This window comes from Mesoplodon bidens (assembly GCF_964165515.1).
Source record: "Mesoplodon bidens genome assembly, chromosome: 17".
NCBI lineage: Eukaryota > Metazoa > Chordata > Mammalia > Artiodactyla > Ziphiidae > Mesoplodon > Mesoplodon bidens.
The window spans coordinates 44,148,849-44,167,208 of record NC_138174.1 but is presented as its reverse complement, the minus strand read 5'-3'; positions in this window follow the sequence as shown (position 1 = coordinate 44,167,208).

Sequence of the window (18,360 nt, the reverse complement as noted above, 5' to 3'; positions counted from 1 at the left end):
ATGTTAAATATATGTATGTGTATATATATATATATATATATATATATATATATATATATATACACATACATATATTTTCTTCTTTACAAATGCTGGCTTGATTTATTATCAGTTGAACGAATGATTCTGGCAAAGTTTTACCTGAGGCAACTGTATGGACTGTGCAACTTTAACATTTTTTTAGCCTATAATAAATGGTGTGCAAATCAGTCTTTTTGATATGGTATTATGAACAGTAATGCTCTTTTTTTAAACATATTTATTGGACTATAATTGCTTTACAATGTTGTGTTAGTTACTGCTGTGTAACAAAGTGAATCAACTATACGTGTACATATATCCCCATATATCCCCTCCCTCTTGTGGCTCCCTCCCAACTTCCCTATCCCACCACTCTAGGTGGTCACAAAGCACCGAGCTGATCTCCCTGTGCTATCTTCCCACTAATTATCTATTTTACATTTGGTACTGTATATATGTCCCACCAGTCATCTATTTCATATGTGGCAGAGTATATATGTCCAGGCCACTCTCTCACTTTGTCCCAGCTTACCCTTCTTCCTCCTCTCATCCTCAAGCCCGTTCTCTACGTCTGTGTCTTTTTTACTGTCCTGCCCCTAGGTTCAACAAAACCGTTTTTTTTTTTTTAATTCCATATATATGTCTTAGCATACAGTACTTACTTTTCTCTTTCTGACTTACTTCACTCTGTATGACAGACTCTAGATCCATCCACCCCACTACAAATAACTCAATTTCATTTTTTTTATGGCTGAGCAATATTCCATTGTATATACATGCCACATCTTCTTTATCCATTCATCTGTTGATGGATACTTAGGTTGCTTCCATGTCCTGGCTATTGTAAATAGTGTGGCAATGAACATTGTGGTACATGACTCTTTTTGAATTATGGTTTTCTCAGTATATGCCCAGTAGTGGAATTGCTGTGTCATATGGTAATTCTATTTTTAGATTTTTAAGGAATGTTCATACAGTTCTCATAGTGGCTATATCAATTTACATTCCCACCAAAAGTGCAAGAGGGTTCCCTTTTCTCCACACCTTCTCCAGCATTTATTGTTTGTTTTTATGATGCCCATTCTGACAGTTGTGAGGTGGTACCTCATTGTGGTTTTGATTTTCATTTCTCTAATGAATAGTGATGTTGAGCATCCTTTCATGAGTTTGTTGGCAATCTGTATATCTTCTTTGGAGAAATGTCTATTTTGGTTTTTTGCCCATTTTTGGATTCAGTTGTTTGTTTTTTTGATATTGAGCTGCATGAGCTGCTTGTATATTTTGGAGATTAATCCTTTGTCAGTTGCTTCATTTACAAATATTTTCTCCCATTCTGAGGGTTGCCTTTTGGCCTTGTTTATGGTTCCCTTTGTTGTACAAGACCTTTAAGTTTCACTAGATCCCATTTGTTTATTTTTATTTTTATATCTATTTCTCTAGGAGGTGGCTCAAAAAGGATCATGACGTGATTTATGTCATAGAGTGTTCTGCCTATGTTTTCCTTGAAGAGTTTTATAGTGTCTGGCCTTACATTTAGGTCTCTAATCAATTTTGAATTTGTTTTTGTTTATGGTGTTAGGGAGTGTTCTAATTTCATTCTTTTGCATGTAGCTGTCCAGTTTTCCCAGCACCACTTATTGAAGAGGTTGTTTTTTCTCCATTGTATACTCTTGCCTCCTTTATCAAAGATAAAGTGACCATATGTGCATGGGTTTATCTCTGGGTTTTCTATCCTGTTCCATTGATCTATATTTCTTTTTTTGTGGCATTACTATACTGTCTTGATTACTGTAGCTTTGTAGTATAGTCTGAAGTCAGGGAGCCTGATTCCTCCAGCTCCATTTTTCTTTCTCAAGTTTGCTTTGGCTATTCGGGGCCTTTTGTGTTTCCATACAAATTGTGAAATTTTTTGTTGTCCTTCTGTGAAAAATGCAATTGCTAGTTTAATACAGATTGAATTGAATCTGTAGATTGCTTTGGGTAGTATAGTCATTTTCACAAAGGTAATTCTTCCAACCCAAGAACATGGTATATCTCTCCATCTGTTTGTATCATCTTTCATTTCTTTCATCAGTGTCTTATAGTTTTCTGTGTACAGGTCTTTTGTTTCCTTATGTAGGTTTTTTCCTAAGTTTCTTATTCTTTTCATTGAAATGGTAAAAGGGATTGTTTCCCTAATTTCTCTTTCAGATTTTTCATCATTAGTGTATAGGAATGAAAAAGATATCTGTGCATTAATTTTGTATCCTTCTACTCTACCAAATTCATTGATTAGCTCTAGTAGTTATCTCATAGAATCTTTAGGATTCTCTATGTATCATATCATGTCATCTGCAAACAGTGACAGTTTAATTTCTTTTCTGACTTGGATTCCTTTATTTCTTTTTCTTCTCTGAACACTATGGCTAAAAGTTCTAAAACTATGTTGCAAAATAGTGGTGAGAGTGAGCAACCTTGTCTTGTTTCTGATCTTAGAGGAAATGGTTTCAGTTTTTCACCATTGAGAATGATGTTGGCTGCTGGTTTGTCATATATGGCATTTACTATGTTGAGGTAGGTTCCCTCAATGCCTACTTTCTGGAGAATTTTTATGACAAATGGGTGATGAATTTTGTTGAAAGCTTTTTCTAAATCTATTGAGATGATCATACTGTTTTATCCTTCTATTTGTTAATATAGTGTATCACACTGATTGATTTCTTTATATTGAAGAATCCATGCATTCCTGGGATAAACCCCTTTTGATCATGGTGTACGATCCTTTTAATGTGCTGTTGGATTCTGTTTGCTAGTATTTTCTTGAGGATTTTTGCATCTATGTCCATCAATTATATTGCCCCGGAGTTTTCTCTTCTTGTGACATCTTTGTCTGGTTCTGGTATCAGGGTGATGGTGGTCTCAAAGAATGAGTTTGGATGTTTTCCTCCCTCTGCTATATTTTGGAAGAGTTTGAGAAGGACAGGTGTTAGCTTTTCTCTAAATGTTTGATAGAATTCGCCTGTGAAGTCATCTGGTGTTGGACTTTTGTTTGTTGGAAGATTTTTGATCACAGTTTTAATTTCGGTGTTTGTGATTGGTCTGTTTATATTTTCTAGTTTTTCCTGGTTCAGTCTGAGAAGGTTGTGCTTTTCTAAAAATTTGTCCATTTTTTCCAGGTTGTCCATTTTATTGGCTTAAAGTTGTGTGTATTAATCCCTCATGATCCTTTCTAGTTCTGCTGTGTAAATTGTTACTTCTTTTTCATTTTTAATTCTGTTCATTTGAGTCTTCTCCCTTTTTTCTGTTTCTTTTTTAACACCTTTATTGGAGTATAGTTGTTTTACAATGGTGTATTAATTTCTGCTTTATAACAAAGTGAATTAGTTATACATATACATGTATCCCCCTATCTCCTCCCTCTTGCGTCTGCCTCCCACCCTCCCTATGCCACCCCTCTAGGTAATTACAATGCACCGAGCTGATCTCCCTGTGCAATGTGGCTGCTTCCCACTAACTATCGATTTTACATTTTGTAGTTTATATATGTCCATGTCACTCTCTCACTTTGTCCCAAATTACCCTTCCACCTCCCCATGTCCCTTTTTCTCTTGATAAGCCTGGCTAATGGTTTATCAATTTTGTTAATCTTCTCAAAGAACCACCTTTTAGTTTTATTGATCTTTGCTATTGTTTCCTTCGTTTCTTTTTCATTTATTTCTGATCTGATTTTTATGATTACTTTCCTCCTGCTAACATGTTTTTTTGTTTTCTTCTTTCTCTAATTGCTCTAGGTATAATGTTAGGTTGTTTATTTGAGACATTTCTTGTTTCTTGAGGTAGGATTGTATTGCTATAAACTTCCCTCTTAGAACTGCTTTTGCTGCACCCCATAGGTTTTGGGCCATCATGTTTCATTGTCATTTGTTTCTAGGTATTTTTTGATTTATTCAGTGATCTCTTTGTGATTAAGTAGTGTATTGCTTAGGCCCTATGTGTTTGTATTTTTACAGATTTTTTTCCTGTAATTGATATCTAGTCTCATAGCATTGTGGTAGGAAATGATACTTGATACAATTTCAATTTTCTTAAATTTACCAAGGCTTGATTTGTGACCCTAGATATGATATATCTTTCAGAATGTTCCATGAGCACTTGAGAAGAAAGTGTATTCTGTTGTTTTTGGATGGAATGTTCTATAAATATCAATTAAATCCTTCTTGTTATATGTCATTTAAAGCTTGTGTTTCCTTACTTATTTTCATTTGGGATGATCTGTCTATTGGTGAAAGTAGGTGTTAAAGCCCCCTACTATTATTTTTTTGCTGTTGATTTCCCCATTTATGGCTCTTAGCGTTTTCCTTATGCATTGAGGTGCTCCTATGATGAGTGCATAAATATTTATAATTGTTATATTTTCTTTTTGGATTGATCCCTTGATCTTTATGTAGTGTCTTTCTCTGTCTCTTGTAAGAGTCTTTATTTTAAGGTCTATTTTTTTCTGGTATGAGAATTGCTACTCCAGCTTTCTTTTGATTTCCATTTGCATGGAATATATTTTTCCATCCCCTCACTTTCAGTCTGTTTGTGTCCTAGGTCTGAAGTGGGTCTCTTGTAGACAGCATATATACAGGTCTTGTTTTGTACCCATTCAGTCATTCTTTGTCTTTTGGTTGGAGCATTAAATCCATTTACATTTAAGGTAATTATCAATATGTATGCTCCTATTACCATTTTCTTAATTGTTTTGGGTTTGTTATTGTAGGTCTTTTCCTTCTTTTGTGTTTCCTACCTAGAGAAGTTCCTTTGGCATTTGTTGTAATGATGTTTTGGTGGTGCTGAATAATCTTAGCTTTTGCTTGTCTCTAAAGTTTTAAATTTCTCTATCGTATCTGAATGAGACCCTTGCTGGGTAGAGTATTCTTGGTTTGATTTTTTTACTTTCATCACTTTAAATGTCCTGCCACTCCCTTTTGGCTTTCAGAGTTTTTGCTGAAAGATCAGCTGTTAACCTTATGGGGATTCCCTTCTATAGTATTTGTTGCTTTTCCCTTGCTGCTTTTAATATTTTTTCTTTGTATTCAATTTTTGATAGTTTGATTAATATGTGTCTTAGCATTTTTTTCCTTGGATTTATCCTGTATGTTACTCTGTGTGCTTCCTGGACTTGATTGACTCTTTCGTTTCCCATATTAGGGAAGTTTTTGACCATAATCTCTTGAAATATTTTCTCAGTCCTTTTTTTTTTTTTCACTTCTTCTTCTGGGACCCCTATAATTCGAAGGTTGGTATGTTTAAAGTTTCCCAAAGGTCTCTGAGATTGTCCTCAATTCTTTTCATTTTTTTTTCATTATTCTGCTTTGTGGTATTTATTTCCACTATTTTATCTTCCAGGTCACTTATCCATTCTTCTGCCTCAGTTATTCTGCTATTGATTCCTTCTAGAGAATTTTAATTTCATTTATTGTTTTGTTCATCATTGTTTGTTTGCTCTTTAGTTCTTCTAGGTCCTTGGTAAATGTTTCTTGTATTTTCTCCATTGTATTTCCAAGATTTTGGATCATCTTTACTATCATTACTCTGAATTCTTTTTCAAGTAGACTGCCTATTTCCTCTTCATTTGTTTAATCTGATGGGTTTTTACCTGCTCCTTCATCTGTTGTGTATTTCTCTGTCTTTTCTTTTTGCTTAACTTACTCTGTTAGGGATCTTATTTTCTCAGTCTGCAGGTTCATAGTTCCTATTGTTTTTGATGTCTCTCTCCAGTGTATAAGGTTTGTTCAGGGGGTTGTGTAGGCTTCCTGGTGGGGGGGACTGATGCCTGTGTTCTGGTGGATGAGGCTGGATCTTGTCTTTCTGGTATGCAGTACCGCCCATGGTGGGGTGTTTTGGGGTGTCTATGAACTTCTTATGGTTTTAGGCAGCCTTTCTGTTAATGGGTGGGACTTTTTTTCCTGTCTTGCTAGTTTTTGGCATGGGTTGTCCAGCACAGGAGCTTGCTAGTTGTTCAGTGGAGCTTGGTCTTAGCATTGAAATGGAGATCTTTGGGCGTGCTCTTGGTGATTGACAATACATGGGGCCGGGAAGTCTCTGGTGGTACAATGTCCTGAAGTCGTCTCTCCCTCCTGTGGATCAGGCCTAATACCTGACCAGAGCACCAAGACCCTGCCAGCCACATCGCTCAGAAGAAAAGCAAGAACAAAAGAAATAAAATAAAATAAAGTTATTAAAATAATAGATAAATAACATTAAAATTAAAGAATGTAATAAAAAGAAAGAGAGCAACAAAACCAATAAACAAATGCACCAATTATAACAAGTGCTTAAAAACTAAATGAAGATAAAGATAAAAATCAGAAACTAGTCCGTCACATACTGCAATCTCCAAGTCTACAGTTACTCCCAAAGTCCACTCCCTCAATTTTGGGATGATTCATTGTCTATTTAGGGATTCCACAGATGCAGGGTACATCAAGTTGAATGTGGAGATTTAATCCGCTGCTCTTGAGGCTGCATGGGGAAATTTCCCTTTCTCTTTTTTGTTCACACAGCTCTTGGGGTTCAGCTTTGGGTTTGGCACCACCTCTGCATGTAGGTCGCCCTCTGCCGTCTATTCTTCACCCAGACAGGAGGAGGTTAAAGCAGTGGCTGATTAGGGAGCTCTGGCTCATCAGTCCCGGAGGGAGGGAAGGGTACATAATGCAGGGCGAGCCTGTGGCAGCAGATGCTGACGTGATGTTGCAACAACCTGAGGCATGCCATGTGTTCTCCTTAGGAACTTTTTCTTCCATCACAGGATCCTGGTACTGGCGGGCTGCACAGGCTCCCGGCAGGGGAGGTGTGGATAGTGACCTGTGGTTGCACACAAGATTCTTGGTGGCTGCAGCAGCAGCGTTAGCATTTCATGCCTGTCTCTGGTGTCTTTGATGATAGCCACAGCTCATGCCCATATCTGAAGCTTGTTTAGGTTGTGCTCTGAATCTCCTCTCCTCGGGCACCCTGAAACAATGGTCTCTTGACTCTTAGGCAGTTCCAGCCTTTTTCCTGGACTCCCTCCTGGCTGGCTGTGGTGCACTAGCTCCCTTCAGGTTGTTTTCATGCAGCCAACCCCAGTCATCTCCCTCTGATAATAACTCTGAAACTCAGCTCCCAGCCTGCACCTGCCCTGGCAGGTGAGCAGACAAGCCTCTCAGGATGGTGAGTGCTAGTAGTCACCAAACTTCTGTTCAGGAATCTCTCCACTTTGCCATATGCACCCTTGTTCCTGCGCTGTCCTCCATGGCTCCAAAGCTCCCCACCACTAACCCCCCGTCCCTGCCAGTGAAGGGGCGTCCTAGTGTGTGGAAATGTTTCCTCGTTGACAGCTCCCTCCCAGAGATGCAGACCCCGTCCCTATTCTTTTGACTCTTTTTTCTTTTTTCTTTTTCCCTACCCTAGTACGTGGGGAGCTTCTTGCCTTTTGGGAAGACAGAGGTCTTCTGCCAGCATTCAGTAGGTGTTCTGTAGGAGTTGTTCCACATGTAGATATATTTCTGATGTGTTTGTAGGAAGGAAGATGATCTCCACATCTTGCTCCTCCACAATCTTGAAGGTCCCCCCAATGCTTTTTTTTTAAATGAAATGTCTTGCCAATTTGGCCAGAATCCAAGGGAAAATTAGTTCTAAGTTACTGATCTGGGAAAAAAAAAATCAGACAGCAAAAACTATAGACTAAAATAATCTTAATTCATGTTGGGATAGAATTTTTTATTACTCTACTTGGTTAATTCTTTACTAAATATAAACTTTCTCGGTTTCGAATGATCTACTTTTTTCAATGCAAATATCTTTCTTCTTCCATTCTATTTCACATTATGAATGCATAATATGTTGGAAATTAAAACTGAGGAATTATGTGCTACCTTTTTTTTGTAGTTAAGTGCTTACTATACAGCCTTAAAGTTTGGCTTTTGTTAAAAATATATATGTGTGTATTTGTATTAAAATATTTTATATATTAAAATAAGAATAATTTATTGCTCTCTTTTGAGATATTTATACTCTTAATATTTAAAGCATTATACCTAGATAATTGCCTTAACTATATAATTGCTCTTTGCACCAATGAATAAATTATCTTACAATTTACTAACAAAAGTTGAGAAAGGAGGACATTATTATAGTTTACTTAGGTGTGCTGTTAGATGAGCTGAAGCCAAAAGTGTATATACTAGCACATGTGTTTGGTAGTTAATCCTGAGGGTGATTTCTGAGAACATCCTGCGAAAAACCCCTTAAAAATAACTCTTCATACTACTATCACAGACCTGGATGAAAGCACAGAATACGTATTTACCTAAATCTAGCCTGATGAAGATTGCAGGCTAAATCCTAGAAATATACATCCTCATAAGGGTAAAAAAACAAAAACATGTAATTGCTACATTAAAAGTTACAAAGTTTGTAAAATCTTGTTTATTCTGCCACAGAATAATATTCACATTCTCTTTCTCACAAAATTAGGAAATAAAAAAAACTACGTCTGACAATTCCAAAGTATCATAATTAGCAAATTGTGAGCAAGTAGAACAGATCATAGGTACCCACACAGAAGCCATAGGAAGATGAAGCCTGAGACATTGAGAGCTACTGTAATTCCTATTCAGGAGGAGAGAGAGTAAACTTAAGTAAAAACTACTGAACATAATATGCAAATGAGGCAAAGTAGCAACATTGGACCTAAAGTATAGAGATATTCAGATAATGATGAAGGTGTGTCCACTAAAGTCAGATCTTAGAATCTTATTTTCCAAATTGTAAACAAATTACATAGGAGGGAGGACTTGAAGAGTTAAATTGGGAAGAATACAGGGGCTCAAACTAAAGGTATGTAGAAATGTTTACCTAAAAGTACAGAAAAACCAATCTCATTTCAAGATGGGCACCTAAAAATACTATGATGAAACTTCATGCAAGGATATGTTAAGGAAATACATGTAAATGAACTGAGTCTTAAATCAATAAATACATGAGAGAAAAATATAAATATAAAGCAGATGAGTTCATAATGAGCTAAAAGAAATTAAGAAAATTATTGAAGCTACAAGAAAATTTTGATCAATCACAAAGACAAATGCTCAAAAAATAAGATGGATAAACAAAGATAGGATATGTAAAAGACAGATTAATAACAAAATGAAAGTAAAATCATTTCATAAGGATTAAACTAGATAGAATACAAAAGTGAATAGACATTATGGCAAATATAAAGGAAACAAAACATAGAGAACAAGAATAAAAAAATCAACAGATTAATAAATGAATAAATTAAGAGGAACAGTTTGAAAGATAAAACATAGAATTCATGTAAAGAAGGAAAATGTAAAGCAATTAAAAAGAAAAAAAATTAAAATGTCTGTGTGTGTGTCTGTTTGTGTATGTTAGTATATTTTTCTGGAGGGGGAGCAGGAGAAGGAGAGGGAGGAAGAGGAGAGGGAAGGGTGGGGGAATAGACCGTTCATATTGATAGGGCATACTGTGTACAGGAAAATTGCCCTAGGACAAAACTTAAACTGATTAGATTTTATATATCAACTAAGGCAAACATCTACATCTCTTATAAGGAAAAAAATCCTTATAACAACACTTCATTTCAAAACATAGTGGAATAACATATTTAATGTAGTCAAGAAATGGAAATATGAGCTAAGATTTTTATTTTAGCCAAACTGACTTTAAGTATAAAGGCCAGAGACCAATATTTAGTAAGTTATGAACATGTCAAAATTAAAGGATTTTTCTCTTGAGCGCTTCTTGAGCCACTCCCTAGGAATGAACTTCAGACAACCAAGAAAAAACCTAGAGCAAACTTCAACAAAATATCTGGCAGGATTTTTGAATTGTATGTAAACTAAATTACAGGGGTAAAAGTAGCAGAATTTTGGAATTTTTTAATACACATTTTTTATTTGTCAATTATACTTCAATAAAACTGAAAAAAGACTGCCGATTGTCTCATAGGAATTAGCTTGGGAGTAAAATATCACTTTAAAATAAATGAGGAAAAAGAGAAAGTGGGGAATAAATTGATAACAGGTTTAATTATTGTACGTAGTGTGGATATATGAAATATTAAAAGCACTATCTATAATGCTAATTAGTAGAATTATAATTTTGAAAAAAAAACTATAAATACAAATGGATACAATGACAACCAAAAAGAGGGACAGTTAATTCAAGCCAACAAATTGGTCTTATTAATGAATATAAATGGTCTTTTCTTACCAATAAAGAAAAAAATATTTATAGGTTGCTAACAAAGCAAAATCCAACCCCATCTTATACTTCATATTACATGATAAGACATAGATAAAATGAAACAAATCAAAAAATCTATAAGAGTAAAGAAATAAAAGGCTGTGCAAGGATATTCAGGAAATGAAAATTAAAATAAAATAGGATAATGATCTTGACATAGGATAAAATACAACTCTCTCAAAAAATAATTAAACAAGACAAAGAAAGATATTTTACAGTGGTAAAAGCTACAGTTCATGAAGAAAACATACCAATACAATTCATGTAACAGAAAGTACCAGATAGGCAAGGAGAAATACACAAACACAATAATTATATGAGGTGTTAACACACCTCTCTCAGAACAAAATGGATTGAGTTGTCAACATATTAATAAGGATGTAAAAGACCCAACAGCATAATCAATATGGTAGATATCAATAGTGATACTTATCTAACTCTGAACCCAGGCTCTGTTAAACATATCTTTTCAATTGCACACAGAATATTCACAAAAACTGAAAGTATATTAAGTAAAAGAGAAACTATAATCCCCTAGATATAAATTTTACAACCAGCACTATTTAATCACAATGTAATAAAAATTAAAATTCATTTCTAAAACTACTGATTCACAACCTCAACAACAACAAAAATCTCCTTTGAATTGGAAATTTAAAATATACTAGTAAAAAACTATTGTTACAAAAATGAAATTTGAAAATATCTAGAAAAAAAAAATGCCATATGTGGGAGAATCTATAGGACATTGCTAAATCAATGTCTAGAAATGATTCACAGTAATCTATATTTCTACAATTCAAAAGGAGAAAAAATGGTTAAACAAAAAACTTAATTTATAACAGATCAGTAGTGGAAAATAAAAGAAGAAATTATAAATTAATAAAAAAATCAAAACTAATGATTTGAAAACAATGCTAACTAAAATAATTATAAAGCACTTTTGGAAAACTATTGAATAAACAGTCAAAATCCTAGCCAACTTCACTGAAAGCTTCAAGGGAGAATGCAAAAACAGCAAAACAAAAATTTTAAATAACAAAGGAAAAATTGTCATCAAAAGATAAACATTTAAAAAATGACAATATTAAACAACTTTATGCATATAAATTTGAAAGCCTTGAAAACATCCAAGAAAATATATTTTACCACAATACTACCTCAGTAATGTTAGAATGTCTCAACAGAAAACTTCCAGAGAAGAACTGGAAATACATAAAAGATTACCAGGCAGAAACAAAAACAAAAGTAGAAAAACCATAAGACAGGAAGTTTCCCAGGGTATTTTAATGATCTATAATAGATCAGGTAATTCCATTGTTACATAAACTATTCTGGAGTATAAAAAAAATAAGGAAAATTTACACATTTTATAAACAACAATAGCAATGATAACAAATCCTGAAAATTATGGCACAGCAAAAGAAAACTTGAGATATATATTCTAAAGGAAAAGAAAATTTAGTGAGAAGAATGATACTGTTTTACTTTTTCTTTTTATTTATTTATTTATTTATTTTTTTGCGGTATGCAGGACTCTTGCTGTTGTTGTCTCTCCTGTTGTAGAGCAAGGCTCCAGACGCACAGGCTCAGCGGCCATGTCTCACGGGCCCAGTCGCTATGCGGCATGTGGGATCCTCCCGGACCGGGGCATGAACCCATGTCTCCTGCATCAGCAGGTGGACTCTCAACCACTGCACCACCAGGGAAGCCCACTGTTTTAATTTTTGTTTCCCTCTCTCCCTTCCTTCCTTCTTTCCTTCCTTTCTTCTTCCTTTTCATCCTTTCTCCTCTCTTTTCTTTTATTCTATCTGGTTAACTGTTTACCTATTAATGAACACTGAGATTCTTTTCATTTATTGGATTTTACAGTCACTCTAGCAATGAAGATCATTGCATATGTCTTTGGGCACATGTTCAACTTCTTGTGAGAAATATACACCTAGAAATAATGAATCAATAAACTATGTGCATTTTAAAACTTGATGGAACCTGCACATTGGGTCTTTAAAGAAACTGCAAAAAAAAACTGCAACCACTAAGTTGTGTGAATGACAATATGTATCCTTTTTTTCCACACTCTTTTCAATACTGTTATGTCTCCATTTTTTTCACTTTGTGAACTAGTCAGGTAAAAGATGCATCTTTTTAATATGTTGAAACATACATCTCTAATTTCTAGAAATAATGAGCATCATCTCATATTTATTGGGTCAATTCTCAGCATGTTCTACTAAGAAAAGGAAGAATGTTCATAAAGGAGCTACAGAAATCTGGATAATGTGTACTGGCAGGAACTCACAGAGTATGCTTTCAAATAGATCTTGAGATTGCTAGTCTGGAGGGCCAAAATTTAAACCTGGATGAAGGACAGTTTGTTGATATCAGAGCATGCTCCCATGGCTCAGGATTTAACATCCTGCCAAGGGCACCTGGAGCTAGTCCTAATATATTCTTGGGTTGCCTCCTGAAAGTTTGGGAAAAATTGTTGACCCACATTAAGTGAAATGGAGATGTCATGTCTCCCTTGGTACAGGGTTGAGGAAGGGACCAAAAAGCAGTGTTAAGTATGCACGCTAGAATGAATCTATTAAGACCCAGGAAAATAGCATGTGTCTGTGTCCATTGGGTGATCACAGGACTTACTCCCCTCACTAAAGTGTTAAGAAATGTACTAGTGAGAGGACTCTAGCATTATCGTTGAGCTCAGTAGTAGTTGTGCTCTATAGGATGAGGCTGAGAGCAGAGTATACTGTCTTGGAACTGGATTTCCTACTGTTAACATAGAATTCTGGAATAGCAAAGGCTGGGTGGCAGCACCACTATCTTCAGAGTGAACTGGGTATAATCATCATAACGGCCTTAATGAGCAAGGGCAAGGATGGAAAGGAGGGATGTTAACTTGTAAGAATCTATGATGATGGCTAATAGTAAATGGAGTTCTTAAGGTTAAGATAGATACCTAGGTTAAGATAGTTAGCTGGAAAGGACTTTATATTTATAATAAAAGATATGAAGAGTGAGTAGACAAATGACATGACTTCTGATCTTCAAGTACCAAAACTCGACCCCTCTTGTTTTGGGTCCCATTATTCCCTTTGTTACTAATGAACCCAGTTCTATATCAGCATCTTTTCTGGTCAACCATAGCCTAGAGAGGGAAGCCTTTACTGAGCTTCCTAGTGATAGTGTTGCCCTTCTCATCAATATGTTGTTTTTCCTTCAGTAAGCAGTATGTCCTCTAAGCACTCTCATGGAACAAAGGCACTTCATGAGTTTTGCAGCCTTACATGAAATCCACTTTAACATAATCACTTCTCTCAGCCTCTAATACCTTGTTCCACCATATTCCAAAGTGCAATGTCAACCTAGATGTCCTCATCCTATTATTTAGCCCCATTCTTCCTAAGCAGGACCTGATCTTGGCATAACCAATCTGCCTAGATTGAGATTTTAACTTTCTTTGGAGTTTTTCTACATCAATGATTAAGTCTCTGGCTTGTCCCTCAGCTTCCGCTTCCCTTGACTGAAGACAATGAGCATCTTTTTATTTACTACTAATGAGGCTCTCTGGCTATCATACTTGGCTTTTAATTGCCAATTAATCACTTACAGCCTTTCTTAAAGTATTTTTCCAAAGCATCAATGGCCAACGTTATCCTATCCCATTGTCCTTATAATTACAATTCTTCCTTTGCTTAATGAAGACCTAATACATTGCCCTCATTAGCACAGTTCTTTCCACTGCTATACTACTCTACTTCACCATCAGTGAAGGTTCTATGGTACATTTTGAAATTGTCTTAGGGGATATCTATCTCCCTCCTATAACAAAGAATGAAGTCCTCATTAACAGGTGTCTGGGAGCTAATCAGTTGCAATATCCCACCTCAGCATCTTCTCTCTCAGACTACTCTTGTCTCCAAACTTAGAGAATGCCTGTTCTGGAAAAGAGGCCCTGGGTGGAGATTGATATGCAGGAAATTTTAAAGGAAGAGTAATATTATCATCCTTTAGATTTTTCTGACTTGAGTGCAATAAAATGAGTCTTCAATGTCTGTATTTTCTACTATTGGATACAGTTGCCACAAAGAAGGGATTAACATTGAGAGAAGCACCAATCTTTATCCAAGGACAAATTCTCCAGATGGCTGACAGCTGAGGAATTCCAGCTGACAAATGTCCAAGCAACTGGAGGAATAAGTCCTGTGTTCTTTTTTTCCTTTTTTTTTTTTTTTTTTGGCTGTGTTGGGTCTTCATTGCTGCGTGCAAGCTTTCTTTAGTTGTGGCAGCGCAGGCTACTCTTCCTTGTGGTTCTTGGGCTTCTCATTGCAGTGGATTCTCTTGTTCTGGAGCATGGGCTCTGGGTGCATGGGCTTCATTAGTTGCAGCACGTGGGCTCAAGCTGCTCCGTGGCATGTGGGATCTTCCAGGTGCAGGGCTCAAAACCATGTCCCCTGCATTGGCAGGTGGATTCTTAACCACTGCACCATCAGGGAAGCCCCAGTCCTCTGTTCTTGAAGGGGACTCTTAGCTTAGAATAGTGTGCATTATCAAGATATTTATTATTGTAGCTAGCTAAAAAACAATCATACTGATGGACTCTGGGAGTCACTGCAGAATAAATCTTTGAGAGTTATCCCACTTGAGGTGCAAGAAAGCTGTGTATTTATAGAGTAAATTCCCTTAGTCATTGCATGAGGGCTGTTCTGGGGAAAGCCAAGAAGGGGAGTGGTGCTGATGATTCTCTGGCCATTCACAGAGTGAAATCCAGATGCCAGAGAACACTTACAGGCATGGAGTCTACTGTGTATTGTATAAATCTATAGATTTGTAGTAATGTATTGAAATTGTCAATTTGTACAAATTATGCATAGGGAATAGAAGTAAATCCATTAAAATTTATGATGGGATGTAGATTTTACCTTACATAATATCTCAAAACAAGAAATAACATTTCTCTTTCTCCTTAGGGAATGATATCCTCTTGAGAATGGATGGAAAATGAATTTATATAGTAACATAAACACATGAAAAACACATTCTAACTATACATATATTAAAACTATATAAATATGTATATAAGTATATACATATGTATATGCTAATATATTCCAATCTAACATTGGAAAAAATCTAAAATTGATTACATACATAGTTATTTACTTATTAACTTATTTATTTGAATCTTGGTCATGATTGTCCGTGAGAATATAAAGTATTCTAGCTGTGATTTTGTGTCAATAAAGGAGGAGCTGTGAGACCTTCAAGATGGCAGAGGAGTAAGATGTGGAGATCACCTTCCTCCCCACAAATATATCAGAAATACAACTACATGTGGAACAACTACAGAACAACTACTGAAGAAATTAAAGATGATACAAACACAAGGAGAGATAAACCATGTTCTTGGATGGGAAGAATTTCAACATTGTGAAAATGACTATACTACACATAGCAATCTACAGATTCAGTGCAATCCCTATCAAACTACCAATGGAATTTTTTACAGAACTAGAACAAAACATTTCACAATTTGTATGGAACACAAAACACCCCGAATAGCCAAAGCAATTTTGATAAAGAAAAACAGAGCTGGAGGAATCAGGTTCCCTGACTTCAGACTATACTACAAAGCTACAGTAATCAAGACAGTATGGTACTGGCACAGAAACAGAAATATAGATCAATGGAACAGGATAGAAAGCGCAGAGATAAACCCATGCACATATGGTCACCTTATCTTTGATAATGGGGGCAAGAATTTACAATGGAGAAAAGACAGTCTCTTCAATAAATGGTGATGGGAATATTGGATAGCTCCATATAAAAGAATGAAATTAGAACACTCCCTAACACCATACAGAAAAATAAACTCAAAATGGATTAAAGACCTAAATGTAAGATCAGACACGATAAAACTCTTCAAGGAAAACATAGGCAGAACACTCTATGACATAAATCACCACAAGGTCTTTTATTGACCCACCTCCTAGAGAAATGGAAATAAAACAAAAATAAACAAATGGGACTTAATGAAACTTAAAAGCTTCTTCACAGTGAAAGAAACCATAAACAAGATGAAAAGACAGCCCTCAGGATGGGAGAAAATATTTTCAAACAGAGCACCTGACGAGATTAATCTCCAAAATACACAAGCAGTTCATGCAGCTTAATATCAAAAAAACAAACAACTGAATCCAAAAATGTGGGGAACACCATTGTAAAGCAATTATATTCCAATAAAGATATTAAAAAAATAGGTGGAAGACCTAAGTAGACATTTCTCCAAAGAAGATATATAGATAGCTTCTTGGTCAAGGTATTCTATTATTCAGTGATCACCTTTCTCCCTGCCCAATCTATAATATATTTTCTTTTCAATAGAAGAGTCCTTTTCTTTCAAATGAATGGTTGAAATCTCTTATAGGTATGATTTTCTCTTGGACTATTTGTATTATCTTAGCCAATTCTGGACTATTTGTATTATATGACTCAATTAATTTATGTGAATCTCTTCTCTCTTGTGATTTAATTTCCCTATAGAGCTGTAGTATCTGTCAATGATTTTTTTTTTCTGTAACTAAGATTTAAGTGACAAGTCTCACAATTCTTGGCATATAGAAAAATGCCATTTAACTGATCATTGTCCAGTTGTCTTATTGCTACTTCACATTCTTAACAACAGAAATTTGGTTGGGCCCAGAGTCATTATAACACCAGAGTGAGTTTTGGTGTTAAAGTGAATAACGTGTGGTATCAGGAACAACAAAGAACAATTGGACATGATTGGATTGGCAGTGCTGCCACTTGACACTTTTTACTTTCTTTTTATAAAAAATAATCTAAAATTTCAAACTTGTTTCTAATTTCCAATATTGTATAAAATTTTTCTTTGATGTCATTAGTGTGATTTTCTTATCTTCCCATTTCAATTATATTCATTATTCTATTAATAAATAAAATATCATTGTACGCTTCCTCTGTAGAAAGCACTTTAAAAATCATATCCATTAAAGCAATATATGAATACTTTATGACTTTTTGTGTTTATTGTATAACACAGGAAAAATAATATTAAGCAAAGAATTTCAATTTTTTAACTAGAAATAAATTTAGTGTTAGTAGGGGTCAAAGAATGATGAAAAAGCTTGGTTGAAGAGGGAAGGCAGCAATTATGCTGCCAGACAGTACTGATCAACTTAATTATTTGAATTCTATCTTAACAAAAATTTTATGCAAATAATCATTAAAATTCAAATATTGAAATGAAAATTTGAAGTTTACATTTGAATTTTAATTTCTGTTTGAAGATAATCTTGTAGATGGTATATGCAATGTGGAGAAAATATGTAATGAAGCTATCATGTAGAAGATAACTACTATATGGCATAAACCAATAAAAGAGAAAATAGAAAAAGAATGCAGTAAATCAGTAAAATCAAGTTACTGAAAAAAATCAACAAAATTGAAAAATCTTAATTTGATGAAGAAAAATAGAAGACACAAATTATCAATATATCCAGTTAAAGAACATACATCACTAACAACCTGATGGAAATTTAAAAAAATTAATAGATTATTATGAACCTCTTTATGCAAACAAATTTGATAAATGGCAAAATTCTTAGAAAGATATAAAAATTGACTCAAGAAATTTAAAAAAGGGAATAAACCTATAAACAATGCAGATATTGAATAAAAACTCCAGGCTCAGATGACTTCACTGGTGAATTCTATCAAATATTTAAGAAAGAAATAATAACTGCTTAAAAAATATATTGAGACACTGTTTACCAATTTATTTTATGAGACCAGTATTACCAAAGCCAGGAAAAAATATCACAATAAAAACTACATCAAAACATAAAAAACAGAGCAATATCCCTTATGAACACAAACACAAAAATACTTGACAAAATATTAGTAGATTTTAATAAAAATTAGCAAGTATCTTAGGAAAGTAAGTTTGTTTTAACATCCAAAATTAATACAGTAAACCACCTTGAGAGAATATAGGGAGAAAAAAACCCTGACCACCCCAATAGACACAAAAAGTTTTGGTAA